Source organism: Ambystoma mexicanum, chromosome 12 (genome assembly GCF_040938575.1).
Source record: "Ambystoma mexicanum isolate Mex_15411 chromosome 12, UKY_AmexF1_1, whole genome shotgun sequence".
Taxonomy (NCBI): Eukaryota; Metazoa; Chordata; class Amphibia; order Caudata; family Ambystomatidae; genus Ambystoma; species Ambystoma mexicanum.
In genome coordinates, this window is record NC_090936.1 from 533809335 (window position 1) to 533824553 (window position 15219).

Genomic DNA, 15219 nt, shown 5'->3' on the forward strand with positions numbered 1-15219 from the left:
TTACGGAATGAAAACACCCTGCTCCGCCAAATGGTTACAAGGACTGAATTACCTCCAGGACCCTTACCTATGGGAAAATATGAAGGCAACCCCAGGAAGCTTAAAGAATTTATAGATTCTCGTACAGTACAATTTACGCTGAAACCGGGATTTTTTCCTACAGAACGGTCCAAGGTTAGTTTTATTATATCTAACCTCTCTGGTAGTGCTCTAGCTTGGGCTACTCCCTTAGTCACCACTAACAATCAACTCTTAGACTCTTTGGCAGGCTTTCTCAATAGTCTACACGCCATGTTTGGTCGCAGAGAATTAGTGGTCACAGCCCAGGAAAACCTTCTTGATTTAAAGCAAGGAACCATGGAACTAATGTATTTTATAACACAATTCAAGCACTTGGCTAACGAGACAGCATGGTCCGATGATGCCCTCTTAACCATATTCAGAAGAAATGTTAACGAGGAATTAAAGGACGAGTTATCTCGTGTTCCCCGCCCACATAATCTTGCAGAGATGATCACTCTTGTTCTTCAAATGGATTATCGCATCCAAGAATGAAATACGGAGAGAAGGAAAGGAAAGGCAAAAGGAATACCATCTTCGCTTAGAAGCGATACACTCAAGACATCCCGTTCCACCGAAGATGAACCTATGCAAATAGGCACTACTCGAGGCCCTCTTACAACAGAAGAGAGGAACAGGAGACGTACTCTGGGGTTGTGCATGTATTGCGGATCCGATAAACATGTACTTAAAGACTGTAACCTGGTTCATCCACGGCGCTCGGGAAACGCACCCACCCGTTCATAAGGGGAACCGTGAACGGGTCCATTTTGAAGCGTTCCCTCAACTGCGTAACTAATGCCCCGCAAATGGTAGTGTTACCGTTAACCATCCAATTCCAGGACACTGGCCCTCATTCCGACTCAGGCGTTAAGGGGTTTACGGCGCCGTAAACGGCGCCGACCCTTAACGCCTGATTACAAGGTTCCCTTTGCGGGATGGCTTTTAACGGCTGCTTTTTGCAGCTGTTAAAAGCCATGCCGCAAAGGTACCTTGGCGATAATTACGGCACCGTAATTTACGGTGCCGTAATTATCGCCTTTCCCCATTATGCCCTATGGGGCAAAAATGGGAATGGGGAAGGGGCCATTGGTGAATGGGGAATTACCACCCCACTCACCTTGGAATGGGGTGGTAATTCCGCCATCCACCATGGCGGAATTGCAACCTTAGCGGCATGGACCATGGTGCTAATAGCACCATGGTCCTCCGCCAAGGTTGTAATGAGGGCCACTATAATCGAAAAGGTACCAGCACTGGTGGATTGTGGAGCAGCAGGTCTTTTTATGGACATTGATTGGGCATACAAACATAAGATACCCCATCTATACAAGACCACCGCTATACCAGTGGAAGGAGTAGACAGAGAACCACTGTCCTCAGGCTTCATCAAAAAAAATACTCCGGTCCTTACTATGAAGATAAACACACATCAAGAAGAGGTGATCTTTGACCTTATCAAGGCCGCACATTATCCTATTATCCTAGGAATTCCTTGGTTATCAAAACATAACCCCTATATCAACTGGAAGGCCGGAACTATGTTTTTGGGATCTGAGTACTGCATTGCAACCTGCTTACCCCACTGTGACACTGGCCTACATATCTCCCAAGCTCAAGTGGCACCACAGAATTCCTCTTCTGTAGTACTGAATCTAAATCTGCTGCCTGAGAGCTATCATAAATTTCACAGAGTCTTTTCCAACGAGGAATTCAAGGAGTTGCCTCCCCACAGACGAGATGACTGCGCCATTGAGTTGTTACCAGATGCTCAAATTCCATTTGGAAGAATGTATACTCTTTCTAACCCAGAAAAGGAACCCTTAAGGGAATATTTACAAACTAATGTACGCAATGGATTGATAACCGAATCCAAGAGTACAGCAGGGGCTTCCCTATTCTTTATACCAAAGAAGGATTGCAAAGAACTTCGACCCTGTATTGACTATAGAGGTTTAAACAAGGTCACTTACAGAGACAGATACCCCTTGCCTCTTATCCAAGACATCCTCGAAGCAGTCAGGGGTGCTTCAGTCTTTTCGAAACTGGATTTACGTGGTGCGTACCATTTGATTCGGATAAGAAGCGGAGACGAATGGAAAACCGTGTTCCGCACACCATTTGGCCACTACGAGTATCGTGTGATGCCATTTGGATTAGCGAACGCTCCTTCTGTGTTTCAGAGGTTCGTTGACCATTTGTTTTCTGATCTACTCCTCCATTCCTTAATCGTCTACTTAGACGATATATTGATATTTTCCAAAAATCTACAAGAACATGTAGGCCATGTGTCCGAGGTACTCCACCGTTTACAGGACAATCACCTGTTTGCTAAATTGGAGAAATGGTCGTTTCATCAAACTAGTATCCCCTATTTGGGTTTTATCCTCTCTGCTGAAGGGGCTTCCATGGATCCACGAAAAGTACATGCCATACTGCAATGGAAGGCTCCTCAAGGGGTAAAAGAACTCCAAAGATTTCTGGGATTCTCGAACTTTTATCGCAGATATATCCCTAACTTCTCAAAAACCATCAAACCCTTGACCACTCTTCTTCAAAAGAGAAAGAAATATATATGGACTACCGAGACACAACAAGCCTTCGACAAACTTAAGACTGCCTTTTCTACTGCACCTATCCTGAGATCACCAGATCAAACAAGACCATTTGTCCTCGAAACTGATGCCTCACATTCAGCTATTGGGGGAGTGTTAAAACAGGCCTCCTTGTCGGGCTTCGAACACCCCATAGCATGCATGTCAAAGACCTTACTCCCTTCGGAACAAAACTACACAGTCCTTGAGAAGGAACTACTCGCTATTAAGAAGGCATGCCAAGAGTGGAGACATCTCTTAATAGGAGCAAGACATCCTATCACCATCAGGACTGACCATAGTAATATGAAGGTACTCCAAAACTATGAATGTCAGAACACTCGCCAAGCAAGCTGGGCCTACTTCTTTTCCTCCTTTGACTTCATCATTACTCACATTCCTGGAACCAACAATCAATTGGCGGACGCCTTATCCCGGAGTCTACAAACAGAAGAGAACCACATTCAAGAGAAGATATTACCTCAAGCCACTTTTATCTTTTTGGTATCCACCTTTCTTCAGGACATCCGCAAACAGCTCCATGGAATCAATGAAATGGATATCCAAAAATACCAACTCCAGAAAGAACAAGGATTGTACTACCACAACACAGAGCTTTACATGCCCACTGAGTCCCTCAGAAAACAGGTATTATACATGTGTCACGACCACAAGATCGCAGGACATAGGGGAATAGCCAACACCCTCGAACTAGTAAATCGACATTTCTGGTGGCCATCTGTTTCTTTGGACATAAGAGACTACGTTACAGCATGTCCTGTATGATTTCAAGAAAAGACACCAAGAAGACTACCGATAGGGAACTTAGTTCAACCTCCCATTCCTAATCAACCTTGGGAAAGGATTTCGACTGACTTTATTGTGGAATTGCCTCCTTCCAATCGCAACACCACCATTATGGTGACCATTGATTCACTGACTAAAATGGCGCATTTCATTCCCATGGTTAAACTTCCAACGGTGGCACAGATGGCATCATGCTTCCTACAGACTATCTTTCGTTTACATGGCCTACCTAAGAACATCATCTCGGATAGAGGGCCACAATACATTTCTGCCTTTTGCAAGAATCTTTGCCAAGCTTTAGGCATACACCGGAATCTTACCTCAGGTTACCATCCACAAGCCAATGGTCAAACCGAAAGATTAAATCAATCATTAGAACAATATCTCAGATGCTTTGTATCCGCTATACAGGATAACTGGAATGAGCTGTTACCATATGCTGAAATTGCTTACAACAACTCTCAACATTCCGCCATCAAGATGTCCCCATTCTACTGTAACTATGGTTTCCATCCTGTGGTTGTACCCATCACAGCCTCTCGGATAACAAACTCCCCTTCTGTAGAGGAGTGGGTGGCACACATTCAATCTGGACATAAATCGCTCGTACCATCCTAAAAGACACTCAACAGAGAACCAAGGTCCAAGCGGATAAAAGAAGATCCCAAGAACCAACGTACAAACATGGGGATCTCGTATGGTTGTCATCTCGTTATTTACCTAAAAGATTGATACCCTCCAAACTATCTCCCAAATTCTTTGGTCCTTTTCAGGTACTCAAGGCTATTGGAAAGGTTTCATATCAGATACAATTACCACCTTCTTGGTCACGGATACACAATGTATTCCATGTCTCCCAATTAAAGACTCATGTATCTGACAGATTCTGCAGACAAGGAGTTATAGCACCCCCTCCTATTGATACACCAGAAGGACCGGAATACAAAGTTTCCGCCATAGCTGATTCCAGGTATCACAGAGGTACCCTACAATACCTGGTTGATTGGAAAGGGTACAGTCCATCTGATAGAACTTGGGAACCAGCATCCGCAGTTCATGCACCTGCTTTGGTGAGGAAATTCCATCGATTCCATCCTTGGAAACCCGGTCCTTTCCCCCCACGGGGAGGGCATACTGTTAGAAGAACTTCTGGAAGCCTATGGAGGCACTGGAAGTTACATCAACCACGATATACTCAGTGGAATCCAAGATGGCAGCTCCTTGGTAACATCTCTATCCACTAACAATACAGGTCTAGTCTTTTTCTTTCACTTTGTCCGTCCTCTCTTTCTACCAGTTGTTCGTACTTATTCCCCGTGAACAAACTGGTAACTGCGTTGCTACTCTATTCTCATTGCTCCCTTGTTTTTGCTCGCTCGTATCTCTTGGTACCGGCTCCCACTCAGACCTCCTTCTGAGTCCTCCCTCTTTCCTCCTCCTTTCTCCCTTCCTCGTTTTTGACCGTTTCTTCGGGTTTTCTCAAATTTCCTTTCCTCTCGCTCCCGACTAGCCCTCCTCGGCACTGTTTTCTGCTTTTTGTCCTTTCCTGCCGCCCTCGGCAATTCTTGTCCTCGGCTGCGGTAGCCTCCGCTTGCAGCTTCTGTTTTCAGCCGCTCGCGGCTTTATTCTGCACTTACCTTTCCTCTATCCTCGCTTTAACGTACCTAAACATTCTTCTTTCCTTCTCTCTCCTTTGATTCTTCTGTCTTTCCTCTGTTTCTTAATTCTGCTGCCCCATTCCTTTCCTTCTGGCTACAGCCGTCTAAATGATCTACTGCAGTCAAGAACCTTTAGTCAATTGCACCGATTAGATTGGAATCTTCTTCATCCTTCTACCGGACACTACGGAACTTGTGCATCTGATCCTCCTCTACATCTGCACAGTCTGGGTTTTCTTCCCCGAGAGGGTTTCCCATGGGGCGGCCCCCTGGGGAGCACAGAGCACAGATTATCTGACCTCTGGACCTCCAGGGGGACGCTTCTTACCTCTTCACGTCAGATCTTGGAATCCGAAGAGCCGTGAGTACCCCGTCTGAGTACCACAGTTGTAAGAGGTTGTAAGAGGTACGGAATCTGCTCTGATTGACTTGAAAACTCAGATGGAGACACTAAAGGACAAGGGAAAGTTAGCTCTTCTCATTCTCCTCGACCTCTCCGCGGCTTTTGATTTGGTCAACCACCAAATACTCTGCCAGCATCTCAAATCTGCAGCCCACTTCTCTGACTCTGCCAATGCCTGGATCCATTCATTCCTGAGCAACAGATCTATGAGGGTCTTCTCACCCATGGCCTCAGCGGACCCCTCCCCCATTCACTGTGGCGTTCCTCAAGACTCGTGTGTATCCCCTATGTTGTACAACGTATTCACCAAGCCCCTCTTCGATGTGCTTGACTATCTGGGTATCTCCTACACCAACTACGCGGACGACACCCAGATACTCATCCCCATCACGGGAGACTACACAGCTGACACCAAAGCCCTTAACAATGTTTGCTTGGTCATCCAGGCCTGGATGGCACATCACGAACTTTGCCTTAACGATGATAAGACCGAGCTCCTACTTCTAGGATCTAACCATCGGCTCAACAAATTAGATCAATCTTACAAGTCCTTCATCATTGACGGCAACGATATTAAAGTCTCCAAATACACCAAGACCCTAGGCGTCTATCTCGACTCCACGCTCTCCCTGAACAGACAAACAAATGCAGTTAGGTCAGCCTCGACCTATACTTGCAAACTCATCACCGCCTGTAGACCCTTCCTAAACTCTACCAACTGCATCACCCTCGCCAGAACACTTGTCATGGCTAAAATCGACTACTGTAGTGCTCTCTACCTTGGGACTAGTCAGTCTAACCTTAATAAATTACAAACTGTACAAAATAATGCCTTAAGGGCAGCTTTAAACATCCCGAGACGTTCACACATCTCCATCAGATCGGACTTACGTTGGCTCCCGGTAAAACAAAGAATTGCCCTGAAAACCCTAGCCCTGACTCACAAATGCCCGAGCAACAACGCCCACCTTACCTGTCCGCTCGCTTCACACTCCACACATCCACTCGACCCATTAGAGCAGCCCAAACTCACAGCCTCACCGTGCCGAGATGCAAACTCCAAAAAGCAGGTGGGGTGAGCTTCCCTGTCCTAGCCTCCAAACTTTGGAACACCCTGCCCACGCCCATTAGAACTGAACCATCGTTCCACTCCTTCAAGAACAATGCCAAAACATGACTGTTCTCCCAAGATCTATGAGACCCTTACTCAGTCCAGCCCCTCTGTGTGATACAGGACATGTATATACTTCTCTCTCTGCTATGTACTGTATTATACTCTGTTAATGGTACCCCTCGGTATATGTATATATGCTGTATATTTTGTAATGTACTGTGTAACTACTGTTTATTGTAACATGTTTAAGAGTATGCGCCCGGTTGCCCCTGGGCCTGATTTCTGCGCTTTATAAATAAATAAATAAATAAATAAATAAACAAAACAAACAATCTTACTAGGCCTTGTGTCTTTCAGATTGTGCAAGTGCAGGGGGGAGAGTAGAAGTGCCGGGGGGAGGGGAGTGGGAAATGCAATCACGGCAGTATTGCTCTAGGTAAGTGCAGCCAGGGCAGCGTGGCTCTAGGTAAGTGCAAGGAGGCAGGGGACTGTAGGGTTGCAGATACACCCCCAAGTGCATGGTAGGTCCGGAGGCAGTTCAGCGGCTACTGCTCGTGAAGGCATTGAGATTCTGAGGGTAGCCAGGCAACTAGTCAGAGCAGTGCAGTTATGTCGACAGGGGAGAGAGAGGGGAGAGAGAGAAAGCAGAAGCGAAAAGGACAGGCTTTAGCTGCTTCCGAAACCTCATGTGGTCCGGCTCAAGTCTGAGTGGGGCAGGGAGGCCATTCCAGAGGGAGGCACATGCAGAGGAGAGAGATCTACCACCCACTCTCTGCCTGGAGAAGCGTCTGACCGGTCCTGAGTGAAGTAGTCGTTTAAAAAAAACAACTACAAAAATGATTGATTCTGAAAGACCGGTCCGTGACCGCGCGCAGCGGTTTTTCTAAAATAAACTGTCATGCCCCTGCCACACAGGAGTGCACGCGCAAGGGCTAACAGGCACTCCAGGACCCAGAAGTGGCATCGAGGGAGAGGAGGTACGTTTCTGTGTGCTTGTGTGTTTGTGTGTTAGGTGTTTGTGTTTATTTGGTGATAGAGGGAGTGTTGGGTGAGGAGGGAGTTGGTGGGGGCTGAGGCAGGGTGGTTAGGAGGCTAACCCCCTGATTTCAGGTTAATCCAGCCAGAGGGGAAGGTCGGGGGATATTGGGATTGATTGGGGGCGTGAAAATTTGTTTTTTTTTGCTTTTTTATAGGTTGCCTAACCGCAGGCAAAACAAATCAGTCTTTTAGTTTAGCGACCTATAACAAAATTGAAAATATCAGAGATATGGAGAGATTTCAGGGCTGGAAAGATACAATCCCTGGGCTTGAGGCCAAGGACACATCTTGCAGTCCTGATCTGGATTAGTAGCAGAGGAGGGAGAGTAGAGGAAGGCAGGTTGAGAAGGAAGCTCTTGCAGAAGTGCAGCCTAGAGAGAACCAAGGCTGTGGCGACAGTGAGCTTCCAGGGGGAAAGTGAGAAAAGGAAGGATGCCTTTGAGGAGGTGCAGCTGGTAGTGGGACTTCTTAGCGAGGTCTGTGAAGTGAGGAGAGAAGGAGAGAGAGTAGTCAGAGATGACACCAATGTTTTTTGCCTCACGGGAAGGTGCTAGAAGAGGGCCAAGGAGGGCAGGCAGAGTGAAAGAGGGAAAGAGGGAGCAGGGGTCCCAATGAGAAGGATCTCAGTCTTACTGGCATCAAGGCAGAGATCCTTGGAGGTGCACCACTCGTGAATCATGGATAGACAGTAAGGAATGAGCAGGAGAGGAGAGGAGGCTGAGGGGAGCCTGAAGGAGAGCTGAGTGTCATCCGTGTGACACTGAAAGTTAGAAGAGAAGGTAGAGATGAGGTGGGCCAAAGGAGCCAAGTAGACGTTGAAAAGCCAGGATGAAATTAATTTACCCATCACATGATGGCAAGCCAAAATCAAGATGGCAGACAGCAGCTTTGTAACCTTGGTCCGCAGAGCCGCGGGGCGGGATGCCACTCTCACAGCTGCCAACAAATTGCTAGACAAATAGAATAGGCAGTGTCCTATCTAATAGTACATGCTTTAAAGTGTGGCGAGAGTTGGCAAATATACATTATAAAATGTTGTAAGAAATTATATCTGCTGCAAAGTTCTAAATTTAGTATTGTATACAGATTGTTAGGTAATTGTGTAATGCTGATGTATGTTAGAATATTGTTATGTACTTTATACACTGTATGCACTTTATGTTCACATGACACTATAGCACTTTGACATGTCAGTATTGTATAGTGCCACCAGCTCTATGAAGATGGGTGTTTGGTAGGTTGACATAACCAGACTTTTTTTAACGGATTTCTATTAAATAAATACAATTTGAGGTTTATCCTTGTGAGATTGGTGAGATTAGAATGATAGTAGATACTAGTGTGTTCTGTGGGATCATACATTGCACATAAAAAACACAGCAACCTGATGTCATTATTTAGGTATAATAAGTGGCCGGCCAGTGGCGTGGGGAGAGGGTGGCAGCCCTCAAATGTTTTCAAGTTGAACAAATCACCAATGTCATGGTCTAGCCCCAGCTATGTTGGCCTATATAGGTGTTGCAACTCAGAGGTTAGTTGTGGGTTTAAGAACTTGGAGAGAGAAGTTGCAGAGGGGTTGCATAGAAAGTAGAGGATGGTGGAGAGGCAAGGCGTTGAAGAGGAAGAGAGAAGAGGAGGAGTGGAGAAAGAGGAAGAGTGGAGAGGAGATAAAAAGGAGGAAGAGCAAGGGGAGGAGGAGTTAAGCAGATGCGCATAAAAGAAACTGGCTCATGGGAAGGTTTCTGAAGTGCCGTAGAAGGGGCTATAATAATGGCATGAACAAGAGTAAAATAGTCTGAGCTTAGGATAATATGAGAACGGAGATTGTTTAACAATCAGGACGAGAAAGCTAAGAGTACCATGATGTCCAATCAACTGCGAAATTGCCTGACGCCTGACCCCGGCCTGAAGACCGAAGGCTACCCGCTGGGAATACCTAATAGGAGTACCCACGCGGACCACCAAGTATCCCACGTGACATCGGCTGCCACCAAGAAAGACAAATAACCAAGAAATAAGCTGTTTGGGGCAATGCGACTTCTAGAGGCTGCTGGTGGCTGTTTTCCTGCCGGGCAGGTGACATTGAGCAAGATTGGGAGAGGCAAGTACTGAGGGCCATAGTGCTACCGGGAACTAGAGTGTTACCGGTGCTAAACCTAAACCCATCATGTGGGCACAGTGAAAACCAAATCCCTGCTTTGTGTACAGAATAAAAGTTAGAGTGTAATTGTGTAAAAGTATCACATTATCTGTTGATCCATTAGCTGTGACAGTATGTAATGCACAGTGCGAGCACAGCTGTGGTATCACAACAGGATACATCTTAATTCAACAGATAGAGGTGTTTCAGACATTACAACTTCTGCGAGACTCCATCCTTCATAAGATGGCATTTGAAGTTGGATGTACATTCTTGAATGTATGTTTGCGATTTATGAAGCGCAGATCAAGCTTGGAAGCAATGGCGAGCTGAACACAGGGGACTCCCCAAGGGTGTCACAAGAGAAGAGAAACTGGGGTACATAGAGGGAGTGGTGGAGGGGGTGAGCTGCAGATGGGGATAATTAAGGTACAGTTGATTGATCTGTAATTGGCGAGAAGCTCTTTGATCTTTGCTGTGCAAATTACAAAAGAAAGTATTCCACAAATGTCATACTGAAAGGCGACCCTTTCTGTAGGACTGACCCAAGTCTCACAGGACAAGGGGACACTGTCACTGCAGTACTGAAACCGATGGGACGAACACAGGACACATCCACTGCAATAGTGACAGGCAACACTGCAGGACCTACCCAAGTACCTCCCTTTTACTGGGCTTGCCTCCCTTCCCATGAAGAGATATTTAATTATGTCGCATGGCACATCTAACCGCAGGCAGTCCTCCAGCCTCAGCCATTACTGTAGTTCAATAATACATTTACGAAAAAAGTGAATGCCACTGGTATGGTTTATTCCTCCTGTTACCTTATTTTCCTCAAAAAAGAACTCAGAGCTGCAGGAGCAGTTCATCCAGCCCAGCATTTATCTTTGTACCTGGGACATGCAGGCCTGCATTTATTATGGGACAATTACATCTACAAGTAAAAGGATACACAGAAAGGCTCCAAGACTGATAGCATGGAATAACTTGAACACTCTGAAGGTTAGTCAGCCAGCCCCCATTACATTTCATTGACATAGCTTCCCTCCCAAGGCTCCGTACATTAGTCTGTTATGTGTAGGACTATATCAAAGAATTACCTAAAACCCAGGTAGACCACCGTTGACTTCACTCAAGAGCAAAATGCAATTGTATTAGCCCACCTTGATGTTGATCCTGTAACCCACCTGTTCCCATATTTCACAATTGTTGCATTATATGTGATTGTAGTATTTTTTTTTACTATGACAAATAGGGGTATGTTGTGTCCAGAATTGTCCCTGCTACTGATTTTCTGAAAGTGCAGACTACTCTGATACCCTTATCATTTTATAACATATTATTTTGTCTCTCAATTACATGCTGGCTTTAGTGAGATTGGTGTTGAATTCTGTTTACCACAAGGTGCAGGCAAGCTACTAATTCAGTGCCAGCCTTCAAATGAAATTCCTATTGCATTTACCTTGTTGAAATAGAGTGTACTTGCTTAAAGGACATTCCAGTAACCTGGGAGGAGGCGATTTAAAGGGAACTGGAATTTAATCATCTGTGTAGTCCCCGCATGAATCTAGAGGTGATCATTCTGTGTGGCTAATGGCTACCCACAAACTTCAAGTGAGCAGCTTACGCAACTGTATAGATGGATGCTTTTCGTTGCTTTTCTTCATCTAATATTCATTTTGGCGATTACGCTCTTATGAAGGATCGCTAAAGTGTGTAAATCTTTATTAGTGAACAATTCTTTTTTTAAGTGCTTACAATGAAACAAAAAAAATCAGCAATTCGTCTGCCTGAGGGAATGCTGCACTGATGCTGGCCTTGGTGTATCTGTTCCATGTGGATGTGGGAATCATACACAGCAGCTCTTCATAATGTACCGGTTTTGTGTGTTAAGTTTCCACTGCTGCGGCCTGTACTGCGCATGTTCAATGTGGATGGAGGGTTGTCTTTCCTGTGTTAGGCCTGATGGAGGATGTGAAAGGCGTTGAGTACAAAATGGCAGTGCACAACATACACCTGCACAGAAGTGTAGAACCTCAATCCTTTACCTTTTTTGCCAAGTCTGACAACAATTAGAGGTGTTGCTGGCCTTCTTGGAAATTGTTATATTTGCCAATAAAGGTATAGGAGCCATTCTGAAAAGCTCTGCTACTTTTCAACTGAAAGCATATGAGTGATACATAGAAGGCTGTGCACTGCCCTGTTTAAAATATAGAAGCCATGTTGAGCAGTTCAGCAATAGTCGCAAGAAAACCTCCCAAAAACATGTTCTCAGGCCCCTCAAACCTTTCTGGTATTCAAGGAAGCTCAAGATGGTTCGAGAACCCTTCAGACTGCCCAAACATGTCCACGAATCCTACTGTAATGCACAGGTAGCTGGAGCCAGCTGGAGTAATTCAAGGGGAGTTGAGGTACAAAAGGGGGTGTTCAAAAAACGTTTCTGGTTCCAGGACCACAGTAAGATAGATCATTGAGCTGACAGACTTGCTGCAGACATCTGTGTGAGATCTGTAGACCATGTGATCAAATGCGCACGTGGAGGACCCAGCCTTTCACCATTCTGAAGTCGATAAAACCAGTACCACTGGCAGCCTCATTCTGATAGCTGAGGACATAGAGGAAAACAGTGCACACCCTGTGCCCACACGTGCTCTTCAGGTCCATGAATTGTGAGTCCTTGCCCCATGAGCAAAGTATGTGGCAGTGTGAGGGTCCTAGACATGTTCCAGAACCCTGTCCTAGAGTGGATTTTACTCATGCCATGAGGGACATCTCTGTTCTTATTTGCACAACCTGCAGAAGCAAGTCAAACTCTACTGAAATGAATGGCACAATATTCTTCTGCAGGTTTGCTACTGGACTGTCATTGTAGATATTTTCTACACATATATATATATATGCAGAGTGGCAGTTACCACATATTCACAGCATGCATGCATAGGATCACAGGTTCGGGTGCCTATCACTACACACTTGCAGGGAATCCCTGATCTGTCTGTGTTGTACACCAAGACAGATTGGAGGAGCGAACCTAACCATGTGGAGGCACCACTCGTCAAGCTCTTGGCCCTGATAAATCCATGGCCATCAGAATGGGGCAATGAGTGGAGAAATAACTATTGTTATAACATCCAGAAACAATTCGACTAGTGGGTACAGCTGTACACCTTCCTTCTGTATACTCTGGGTTAGGGCAGTTCTGTGATTTAACAGACATGGTATCACAGGTTCAAGTGTGTAAGGGTAAGACTCAGCCTTCTGAAGCTGATAAAACGAGTACCACTGAGTTGAGATATTAATACCATGCCAACAAGCAAATCCATGTGTAGTGCATGCTATATTGCTTAATATCGGCTTCCTATTACTAATACACCAGGAACATGAAGAAAACAAGTTTCTGAAAAGGGTAGAAAGCAATAGCAAGACTCTAAACAATGCTGTAAAATATTACTAAGTGTGGAAATGATAAACCTGCTTTGATGGAATACACTTGTGTTGGGGGAAGAATGCTAAGGCTGTGTAGCACGCAGCAGAGAATATGTGTATTTTATTTTTTATTTATTTTGTTGGACAGTTGTATGGCGCCTATACACAAGTGTTTCCAGATGCAGTTTGTATTTATGTATTGAAATTGAAAATCAAATTGAAAAAATAACTTGCCAATAAGCAGTGTGCAAAGGGCATATTAATGGGGCAGTGCCAATGTTGGGCACTTTTCAAAGCCATGATATAATAGTCAATATGTATTGTATGTATTGTTTGCTTCTTTGCCAACACATTAAACTGCATGGTCGTGATGGAGAAAGAGCTGCAAACAGTAAAGGGAACAGCACAAAAAAAGAGTTTTCATACATCTTGAGTGATTACAGTATTTGCGGATATGCAGTCCAGTGTTGACGGTGGTTGGGATTCAAGGGGAGGGGTGATAACACTATAGGACTCGTGGAAGAGAATGGGGTTCGTATGGATTATCTCGAAGTTGATCATTGCAATAAAGTGCCTAATGTCTGGGCGGAGGGTTATGACTCTACAGTGATGGGGAACCAGGAGGGGGAGGGGGCCAAATGGGGAAGTAGAGCAGGATGGGTGTGGGATGGTTAGGTCGAGGAGAGCTTAGGAGCCTCGATTATGAGGAGATGAGCAGCAGAAGGTAGATTCAGCCCTGGAGGCTGTTATGCCCATGAATAGATGTAAACATTAAAATAAGCAATTCCATTTGGGAATCACGTGTGAAGCCTGTGCATGAAGGCAGCGGCAGACCGTGGGACAAGGAGCTGGCGTGGGCAGCGAACGGGGGCCGGGGGTCGGCTGTGGCTTACAATGCACAGTAGTAAAGAGTGTGCAAGGACGGATGGTGTCATCAAATCATTTTAAGCGGGGCACACCAGCTAGGCATACCGCCTCCTGCCTCCTGCCATTGTTTAAAGCACCCAACAGAATTCTGCATGCACCAATCCTCACAGACCTAAAGGCTACAGTAACTCCACCAGCCAGGGAATGTGTTCACTACTGAAAGCTGCACCCTGACCTGCATTAACCGACACGTACATTGGTGTAAAACCTAGACACTAGTCACAAGACATGAATCAGGCATCCAATTAGCTCTGTCAGTCCTACTCACTTTTGTGGTGCAGATCTGCTGTGCTTCTGAGAAGAGCGTTCTACTCCTCTGTGTTTTCTCAGGATGGAGTGTAATCCATCACTCTCGCCGAGCAGTCTTACCTCTCGGCAGTCGGCACACATCCCCCATGGAATTGTTCAGAGAACATCAACTGAGCTCCTAAACCCTGAATGAACGTAGGCTGGAAAAGAGCAAATTCCTGCTACTTACCGAATCCCATTAAACCTTGTCCTCCTAATTATTCCACTTAGTGCCCATTAGGATGTCATAACCCACTCCCACCAACCAGAAAATAGTTTTGCACAGGAAGCATGTTCCCCACTAACCACATTTTAGATTGAATTGCTTGTTTTATGGTGAACACACCCTAGGGATTGGCTTGTTTGAAAAGCTGAACAATAACATGAAATTCTCGGAAAAGGGATTGTCTTTAGTGGAGTTAGATACAAAAACAGGAACATGAATGAAAGTTTGAAAGTAAAAGCAAACGAGTGCGAGGAAGGAAGGGAGGGAGGGAGTGAGGGAGGGAGGGAGGAAGGAAGGGAGGAAGGAAGGAAGGAAGGAAGGAAGGAAGGAAGGAAGGAAGGAAGGAAGGAAGGAAGGAAGGAAGGAAGGAAGGAAGGAAGGAAGGAAGGAAGGAAGGAAGGAAGGAAGGAAGGAAGGAAGGAAGGAAGGAAGGAAGGAAGGAAGGAAGGAAGGAAGGAAGGAAGGAAGGAAGGAAGGAAAAGAGGGAGGGAGTGAAGTAGGGAGGGAGGGACGTAGAGGGAGGGACGTAGGGAGGGAA

General features: G+C 45.5%; 1 protein-coding gene across 1 annotated transcript in view; it reads right to left on the reverse strand.

Moving 5' to 3' along the window:
• The window catches only part of LOC138512990 (mas-related G-protein coupled receptor member H-like), a 48530-nt gene extending 33988 nt beyond the window's left edge, over positions 1-14542 (reverse strand). Inside the window, exon 1 of the mRNA XM_069627706.1 lies at positions 14436-14542. The gene's annotated coding sequence lies outside the window, so the exon portion shown is untranslated. The remainder of the gene's footprint in view (positions 1-14435) is intronic.
• Positions 14543-15219: the final 677 nt, after the last annotated feature.